Source organism: Pseudophryne corroboree, chromosome 10 (assembly GCF_028390025.1).
Source record: "Pseudophryne corroboree isolate aPseCor3 chromosome 10, aPseCor3.hap2, whole genome shotgun sequence".
Classification (NCBI taxonomy): Eukaryota; Metazoa; Chordata; class Amphibia; order Anura; family Myobatrachidae; genus Pseudophryne; species Pseudophryne corroboree.
Genome location: NC_086453.1, coordinates 137693122 through 137703121, shown reverse-complemented (window position 1 = coordinate 137703121; position 10000 = coordinate 137693122).

Here is a 10000-nt window from a genome sequence, read left to right as displayed (position 1 = left end):
CCGGGCGGACCGGGTACCTTTCGTCTGTTTGGGGCGAGTGCTTTTTTGAAATTTTTTTCATTTTTTTTTTGTCATCCCTTCGACCGGCCAGCGGGGGGCGCCGCGCGCGCGCACCGTCGGGGCCCGGGGCCCTGCGTCCCACTTACTTTCGCCCGACGGGAATCGGTTCTTTTGTTTTTATCCGAGAGGACACACGGAATCTGCACCCCCCGCAGTGGCGTCAGGCGGCCACCGGGGGGCGCCGCGGCGGGGATCGGGGGGGTCGCCCGGGAGCCGCCTGCCCGTCCGCTGGGCCAAGGGGGCCGGGGCGGGTCACGCGCCGCCGTCCCCCCCCCCCCCCCCCCCCCCGATCGTCTCGCTCCGAGCCGCCTCTGGCCACCGGGGGGCGCCGTCGGGTGGCGCGGGGGCGCCCCCGCCGCCTCCCCCCGCACGCGTCGGGCCTCCCCCCGGGCCCCCGCGGGCCGGGGGACGCGGCCGGCGAGCGTCGGACTCCAGCGCGGAAGTGTCGCGGATGAGTGCGGACCGGGGCGCCCGCGGCCCAGCGGCACTTCCAGGGGCTCGGGGAGGAGATGGTTGAAGCCTGGGTGAAGCGCGCCCTCGGCCGTCCGTGTCGCTACCCGCCGGAGAACACCTCCGCCGGATCAATAGGTACCAACGAGGCGAGCGAGAGAGCCGGGACTCTGTCCGGGGCCGAAAAGCCTGTTTCCCTGGAGCTTTTGCGAAAGGACCCGTGACAGAAGATGCGCGGAGCTCAGAGATCAGCATGGGCAGGGCCTTCTTGCATCCGATTTTGCCCAGGCAGGGCTCCAGGAACCGGGTTACAAAAAGCAAAAAGCCCTGGAGCTCAAACGAAAGGTTTAGTGACAAGATAGCCGTGGAGCTCCGATAACAGCATGGCAGGACCAGGATGGGGCCTATAAAGGGTCCACGGCGGGCATCCGTTGGAGCCCGACGTACGGGCCGGGCACGTCTCCTTCTCCCCCGGAGGCAGCGCCCCCCAGCGGGCCAAATCGGGTACTGCAATTTGTGGAAGTTTCGCAGATGAGTGCGGACCGGGGCGCCCGCGGCCCAGCTGCACTTCCAGGGGCTCGGGGAGGAGATGGTTGAAGCCTGGGTGAAGCGCGCCCTCGGCCGTCCGTGTCGCTACCCGCCGGAGAACACCTCCGCCGGATCAGTAGGTACCAACGAGGCGAGCGAGAGAGCCGGGACTCTGTCAGGGGCCGAAAAGCCCGTTTCCCTGGAGCTCCTGCGAAAGGACCCGTGGCAGAGCAGGCACGGAGCTCGGAGAGCAGCAGGGCCGGAGCTCGGAGAGCAGCAGGGCCAGGGCTCCCTCCCTTCCATAGGCTGCCCAGGCAGGGCTCCAGGAGCCCGGTACCAGCTCTCCCCGTCCAACAGCCTCCTCTCTGGAAGCGGAGAGCGGACGCAGTCGGGCTCCCGGACCGGGGCCCTGGGAGAGCCCTGCCGGGAGCCACCGGGACGGGCCCGTGCGGACGGGTGCGCGGCGCCCCCCGGCGGTCGAAGGCGGAACCGCGGAGGTCTCTCTCTCTCTCTCTCTCTCTTTCTCTCTCTCTCCGGGACTCCCGGCCTCCCGTTCCCCCGACTCCCCCTTCCGAGGCCGAGACGGGGCAGCGCCGGGCGTCCGGCGGAGCCCGGCGCCAGGCCCGGCCCGTCCCCCTCTTCCCCCGGCGGCAGCGCCCCCCGGCGGGCCGAATCGGGTACTGCAATTCGCGGAAGTTCAGCCGATGAGTGCGGACGGGCACCCCTCGGGCCGGGAGGCGGCTCCAGGAGCCCGGGGAAGCGTCGGAGGACGCTCCGCGAGAGCGTCGCGCGCGCCGCCCGTCCCGCTACGCCCGAGGGAACCGGCCAGAGAGCATCACAGGTGGCGAACAGAGTCAAGCCGGAAAAGAGAAAACGGAGGGCTGCGGTTGACGCGAGAGAAGGGCCCCACGTCTCCCATTTCCGCAACCCGATCGATGTGGCACCCCGCGCCCCGGCGGGGAGGGACGATCGCTCGGCCGGAACCCAGGGGTCTCGGCCGGCTCCAGGCGAACCCGACCCTCCCTCTGCCCACGGCGCGCCCGGAACCCCTCCGCCCGGAGAGGGCGTCCGGTCCCCAGGCGTCCGCCCGAGCGCTCCGGTCTCCGGAGCCGGGCGGGCCCCGCACCCGTACCCCGTGCGGCGCGGTCTGCTCCGTCCGCCGGCACCCGCAGGCGTCCGACGCCGCCAGGGGTGCCGGGGAAGCGTCCCCCTCGCCCAGCGAAGGGCGCTCGCCCCCGGACCCCGGCGGAGCACACGATTTCCCAGGAACCGAACGAGCGTCGCATCGAGATCCGAGGACGCGGCCAGCCCCGACGGCCGCTCCTCGCAAGCCCCAGGAGAGGGCCCTGCGCGCCGCCCCCGCTCCGGCGAGGCGGCCGCACGGAAGGGTTCGCCCGCCGGGCCTCCCCCGCCGCGGACGGGAGGGCCGGACGGGGCGGAGGTCAGAGAGAGAGAGAGAGCGCGGGAGAGGAGCCGAGTCTGGCGGCAGGGCGAGAGAGAAGCGCAGACTCGGAGCGAGACCGTCCAGGATGACGCAGGGAGAGCGGGAGGCGCTTTTCGGAGGGAGCCGGCGGAAGCTGCGGTCGCCCGTGCGCCAGGCGGCGGCATCCCGGAAGGGCGACGGAGCCCCGCGAGATGGAACCTCTTTACACCCTTTCACCCCCCCGGGACAAGATGAAACCTGTCAGGCGTAGATCGGGATGAGGTGGGGCTGGGGGCAGTTGCTGCCGTCCCAGCGAAAAAAACCACCCCCCAGGACGGCTTGCACCGGTTTCCTAGCGAACAGGTTGTTGGGTGAGGCGAAAACAGGCGAAATCGAGCGTGGTGACGTCCCCCCTCCCCGGGGTGTCCGCCCGACGGCGCGGTGGCGGCCGGGCCCCGCCGTCCACTCTGACTCCGAGCTTCCCAATCGGCCCGACCGGGACGGCCGTCCTCCTCCCGTCCCCATCTTTTCCGAGCGCCCGCTCGGCTCGAGACCCGCCCCGGTCCGCCCCGCCGCAGTGCGCCGGCGGACGGAAAGCCCGGTCCGGCGGACCCGCCGCTTTCGAGACGGCGCGCGCCGCGGCCCCCCCCGACGTTCGGGCGCGCGCCGGCCGATACCGAGAGCTACCTGGTTGATCCTGCCAGTAGCATATGCTTGTCTCAAAGATTAAGCCATGCACGTGTAAGTACACACGGCCGGTACAGTGAAACTGCGAATGGCTCATTAAATCAGTTATGGTTCCTTTGATCGCTCGACCCCGTTACTTGGATAACTGTGGTAATTCTAGAGCTAATACATGCCGACGAGCGCTGACCCCCAGGGATGCGTGCATTTATCAGTCCAAGACCAATCCGGGGGTTCCCGGCGGGTCGGCCCCGGCCTCCCGCCGCCCCCGGCCTCTCTGGCGACTCTAGATAACCTCGGGCCGATCGCACGTCCCCGTGACGGCGACGACGCATTCGGATGTCTGCCCTATCAACTTTCGATGGTACTTTCTGCGCCTACCATGGTGACCACGGGTAACGGGGAATCAGGGTTCGATTCCGGAGAGGGAGCCTGAGAAACGGCTACCACATCCAAGGAAGGCAGCAGGCGCGCAAATTACCCACTCCCGACTCGGGGAGGTAGTGACGAAAAATAACAATACAGGACTCTTTCGAGGCCCTGTAATTGGAATGAGTACACTTTAAATCCTTTAACGAGGACCCATTGGAGGGCAAGTCTGGTGCCAGCAGCCGCGGTGGAAGGAGGTGTGTCAGAGCTCTGCACTAGAAGGGAGAGAAAGCTTGGTTTCTAGCAAGTATTCCCGGGGATTTTTCCCCCAAAGCCATGGACCCTCCTGGGGAAGGTGGTCTGGAGGGGCCCCTGCCGGGACCTGGCCCTGGTCCCCATTTAATACCATCAGAAAGGCAGGTGGCTGAAAATGTTATGGAAAAAGAGTGTTTGCATGCAGCAAACGAATACACAGACCTGCTGCAAAGTCTGGAGGAGGTGGAAGCACAGGTCAGTAATCCGGTGGAGCCGGGTGCACCATTGGGAAAGCCCCAAAAGGTATGTGCCGAAGTACCTGGGGTAGCTTTGGTGCTGCCAAGCGGAAGGCAGCTAATACCCCCGAGTATGTTACCCCCCCCTTCTGCTGTGAAGGAGTCTGTTGCAGAGGTGCAGTTGGAGCCAGCATGTGGCCCGGTGAGCAGTAGTCCGGTGCTGCTTTTCCCAGCAGGTGTGGAAAGTGTGCAATCAGCAGTGGAAGAGGTGCACACACAGGGAATGCTGATGTTGGAATCCAGGATGGCTGCTGTGGGGGAAGCCAATATTGAAGGTACAGTGATTGAGAATGATGCTGTTTGCCAGGGGCTGGTGCACCAAACACTGGTTAGTACACTGTCAGATGACATGGATGTGGGTGCAATGGATCAGTGCCTTTCACAAGGTACTGTTGTAGGGGTGTCTGCTGAGACTGTTGGAGTGAAACCTCCCCATGATGAGGATAAGATGTCTGCATCATTAATATCTGACTCTGTGGATGTTTCTTGTATTATGGGAGAAGTTGCAGCACCCCAAACTGCTGAGGAGGAGTCTTCAGGTCCCCCTGTAGTGCCTGTGTGCATTGCAGACTTGGAGAAAGAGGTCCAGAGGATAAAGAAATGGATTACAATTAAGAAAAAAAAGCGCAATAGTGCTTTTAGCAGGGACCGTGCTATTTTTACTGCAGAGGTAATGGAGTTGGAGGAGAAGTTGAAAAGTGTCAGTGAGAAGCTCAATGTTGCCTTACAGTCCCAAAGTGCTTTAAGTGCAGAATTGCCTCCGAATTGTGAAGCTCAGCGCCCTGCATCAGAAGTAGAGGGAGAGGATCCGACATACTCAGCCATTAGGAAGCTGGAGGGTGATGAGTCATGTGCATTACAGATCCCTGCTGCAGAGGAGAGAATGGAGGTTACTATGCCAGTTGTGACAAAGACATTTGGGGACATTGAGCCTGCATATAGCATTGGGCCTGGGCATGATGCTGAGGCGTTACCAGGTGCCTCCTCTAAGGGCATTGCCGATGAAGCAGACCCGGGTATAAGTAAGGCTGTGCTTAAAAGAAATGCTGTTGTGCTATTGCCTAAGATTGATTTATCTAAGTCTGCGCAGGGTATGCCGGCGCTTGACAAATCAGATCTAAGTGTTCCCAAGAGGCATTTGGTAGAGACCATTTTTGGGGATTTGGAAGTCCCAGTCAGAGCTTGGGGTGCACTTTCCCCTTTGGAGAAGAAAAATAGTGCTAGTATTAGCCCTGTGGGGGGTGCGGATATGGGTAGTGATACTGGTGGTTTGGATAGGTCTGGCCAGGTTCCAGCTATGCCTCCACCTGTTGCATCTGAATTGAATACCAAGAAGTCCCCTCTGTTGACCACTGGGCAAAATGTGGCTCAGCCCGCTGTGGTTGTCCCTGAGAATGCTTCCTATGCTAAGGTAGTGTCGGATAGGCCTCCTGTTAGTAATTTGGGTGGGGGTGGGCTCCCTAATAGTGGTGGCCAAATGGCTAAGCGCCGTAACGCGGTCCAGTTAAAGTGGGTGGGTGAGGGATCGCCCCCTTCAAGGTCGGAGTTTTTGAAGGCGGTGTTTAGCATGGGGTTTAAGCCTAGTGACCTCTTTGCCTGCATCCATCCTGTGGGGTCTCCCGATTTTGACTTAAGTTTTGAGGTGTACAATGGCCTGCAGGTTTTTTGGAGTATGTGGGGGGCTGTAAAGAACTTAGAGCCATGGGTAAACTACAAGGCATTCGCTATTACAAGGAAGGAGGTTGTGAAGGTCACCATTCTTGTAAGAAACGAGTCTGTCAGTAGTGTGGACCTGGCCTATTGGTTGTCACGGTTTACGGAGTCCATGGTCACCCCATTGTCTAAAGCCCCAGGTGAAATGGATGTATGGGGGGGTGCATGGGAAGGGAAGGTCCGTCTTAGAAATGGGGTGCACATCCCCTCAGCGGCATACATTGGGCGTGACCGTATACAATGTTTCTACCCAGGTCAACCCAGAATGTGTCACCGCTGTGGGGATTTCAGACATTTAAGTCGTGACTGCCCTGTATTGAAATGTTCCAGATGTAATGCGCTTGGCCATTTAGCTGGTGACTGTGGGAAAATTGTCTGTAATTTATGTGGAGTGGAGGGGCATACTTTTAGTAGATGTGGAATGGCTTTCCATAATTCCATGTTAGATGAAGAGATGGGGGCGGTAGCACAGAGGGTAGAGGAAGATGATCGCCAGGCACCTGTGTTGCCTCTGGCAGCTGCCCAGGTGGTAGCAACATCTTCTGTTTTGAGTGTCTCGAGTGAGGTTGCTGGGGGAAGTTCTTTCGGAGGTGGTGGGAAAGCTGAGGTTGAGCCTTTTAGGTTGGTTGTTGGGTCCAGGAGAGGAGGAAGAGGTAGGGGTAAAAGGGATGGTGATGATCTTATTTTGTCAAACCGGTTTGGGGCATTCTTAAGTGAGGAGGAGGACGAAGAAGGGGAGATTGTTAGGACTGATAATGGGGATTTGGTATTGCAGACCAGAGTAATGAGGCGGAGGAAGGTTTCATCTCATGCTACGTCCCCCTACCAGGTGGCTTCGGGGTCAGGAGGTGGTAAGGGTAAGAACAAGGATAAGGGAAAGAGGAGGAAAGTAGCAGGGGTGGCTTCTAGCAAGTTGGAGGATTTCTTGGTTGAGGGGAAGGTTAGTCAAACTGTGATGACAGTAGAGGAGTTAGCTCCTGCGGTGCAGAATTTGACCCATAAGGAGGTGGGGGCCTCCCCTTCCCTTCCTAACCCTGGTTCTGTACCTGCTGTTGTGCAGGGGACTGGAATGGGAGATCCTTGTCAGCCTCTTTCCGTAGCTCCTACAGTGTTGGAGGTTCTTCCCACCTCTGGTGCTCCAGACCCTTTAGGTTCTGAGGGGGGTTTGGGTGCTTCTAATGGTTGCCCCAGTGGGGTGGTTGATATATCTCTTGAAGATGGTAATATTGCTATGGTTCCTTCCTCCCCTGTGCCTGATGAGGGCTCTTCCTCGGATGAGGAAGTATTCTTGGAAGGTGACTCTCTGCCGGCTGGGGTGAGCATGAAGAGGTGGGGGTCATCAGATGAAGAGTCCCAAAAACAAGTAAAGAAGAAGTGAGCTGAGTCCTACTTCTACAGCCCTGAAGGATGGCTCCCCAGCCCATAAGATTTGCCACTATTAACGTGGCTTCTATTCTGTCAGAACGTGCTCGTCACATGGCCTTTATTTTTTTCAACACGCTTGTGGTTGATTTTTTATTTTTGCAAGAGACTAGGGTAGGTCGACTTGCCGATCTTCACAAGGCGAAAGCTGAGTGGAGACGCGGTCCCTCCTATTGGTCTCTTGCGACCGAGCCGTACGGTGGGTTGGCGGTTCTTTTTACCGGCATGGTAAACATCCAGCGGGTCATTGAATTACAGGTAGGCAGGTGTATGATTTTGGATGTCAATCTGAAGGGGCATGACCTGAGGCTTATAAATATTTATGGTCCCCAAACTAAGTGGGACAGGAAGTGTCTCTTCAGGGAGATAAAGCCATATCTTTTTTCGGCCCGGCAGGTGGTTTTTGGTGGTGATTTTAACACTGTCCTTAGGCCAAAAGACAGGGGGGGTTCAAAGACTACCCTGGGCTATGATTCCCTTTTTTTAGATAGCATGGTTAGACAGGCAGGCCTGGTGGATGTGCATATTCGCCACTCCCCAGACCTCACGGGTTTCACCTTTTTTAGAGGTAGATGTAGGAGTAGGATAGATAGGTTTTTTGTTAAGGAGAATTCGAAAACTTCGGCTCCTGAGTTGAAGCCAGTAGAATTCTCTGATCACGTTTGCCTCTTTGCATCCTTGAATGCCTCAGAATCCCCTCAGAAAGGGCGGGGCCTGTGGCGTTTGAACTCTGAGCTCCTGAGGGAGGAAGAGATCAGACAGTCCTTCAGAGACTTCTTTGAATCTCAGGAGTCACTGTTGGAGGCTGGATGGAGTAGGTCTGAGTGGTGGGAAGTATGTAAAAAGAGAACTCGCAAGTTATTTCGCAACCTTGTAGCCAAAAAGAACTTGGTAAGGCAGAATATCTATCATGCCTTGAGGAAGAAACTTGATCTCTTGATTTCTGAGCAGGGAGATGGTGGGGAAATCTCCCGGGTGAAAGCTCGGATGAAGGAGTACCAGTATGACCGGTATGCTTCCTTGGTTCTGGAGAGGGATTATGGTAAATACCACTCGCCTGATCCCTACCAGAGCTGCAGGAACTCGGTTAACTGTAAGGAGGTGAGGGGGTTGCGCGATGACCGGGGTGTCCTTCGTGAGGATAAGGAAGGCATTCTGGGAGTTGTGCGATCCTTCTACTCTGACCTTCTGTCTGAGAAGCCACTCATCAGAGAGAGGATGGAGCGGTTTCTGAGGGAGACTCCGGGGCTTGAGAGCCATGGCAGTGTTCTTGATTCCTTGGGGAGTGAGATAACGGTGGAAGAGGTCAGGATGGCCATAGACTCTTTGTCTATGAAGAAAGCCCCAGGACCGGATGGGTTAACCTCCGAGTTTTATAAGACCTTTGCTGACATCCTGGCCCCTCGTCTTATGGAAGTATTTAATGAGAGCCTGGGGGAGGGGTTGCTCCCTCCTTCCATGAGACTGTCTGCCCTTATCTTGCTTTCTAAAGGAAAGGATCCGTCTCGTATTGAGAACTGGCGCCCCATCGCTCTTCTTAATACAGATAGGAAGGTTCTGGCAAAGGTGCTTTTTACCAGGCTGATGGAAGTTTCCGGGCTTTTGCTTTCCCCCTCACAGCACTGTACCGTGAAGGGTCGGAGCACATTTAGTGCTGTCCTTGGCGTCCGGGAGGCCGTGGAACGGTGCCGTGCTGAGAGATGGGGAAAGTACCTGCTGGCATTGGATCAGTCGAAAGCTTTTGATAGGGTTAACCATGACTACCTGTGGGCTCTACTTGAATGGTATGGCCTCCCAGTGAGGGTGGTAAATTGGCTGCATATCATCTACAGGCAAGCTGAGAGCTTCCCTCTGGTTAATGGTTGGGTGGGCCCTACCTTTGGAGTGGATTCGGGTGTCAGACAGGGCTGCCCCCTGAGCCCCCTCCTATATGTCTTTGCCATCGACCCCTTCATCAGAAGGCTGGAGGGTGGCATTGTAAGGGGGGTCCTGCTGAGCCCGGGTTGTCCTTTAAGGGTGGTGGCTTATGCAGACGATGTCACAGTCATCTTGTCAGATCCATCAGAGGCGGATGGTGTGATGTCGGCTGTCCAGGAGTACTCGGAGGCTTCGGGTTCTCAGGTCAACCAGGATAAGAGCGAAGTTTTCTGGATGGGGGAGGAGGGTCATGAGTTTGACCTTCCGGATGGCCTCCCCCTGGTAAGCCAGGAGATCAAAGTTTTAGGTATCAGATTTGGCCCGGGCGATTATGCCACCCGAAATTGGGATCTTAGGCTGGATGAGGCCAACCAGAAGGTAGTGCATTGGAAGAGATGGAAGTTGTCTCTCAGGGAAAGGGTTGATCTTATTAAGACTTTCCTGATCCCTATTTTCTTATATGTCAGTTATGTGTGCCTTTTGCCGGAATCTAGGTGGACCAGGATTTATGCTCTGTTTTTCCAGATGCTCTGGGGAAATAGGCTGAATCTAATCAAGAGGGTTGTCACCTACAGGTCGAGGAGGGAAGGAGGCCTGGGAATGGTCAACCCAGTGCTATTCTTTTTGTTGACCTTCCTTAAATTACATTTGGAAAGCTTCCAGTTGGAGGCTCCTCCTCGATGGGTAGAGGGCTTTAGAGTCTGGATGTCCCCCTTTCTCAATGCATGGTTAGAAGGTGGAGGTGTGAAGAGTTTGCGAGTTAGACATGGATACCTCCCGGCCTACGTGTCTCTGAGCTTGAAAGTGACAAGGCGATGGGGCCTGGAAGCGGGGGAGGTCAAAAACTCCTCTAGAAGGGCGTTGGAGAGGAGTATTTTGCGGT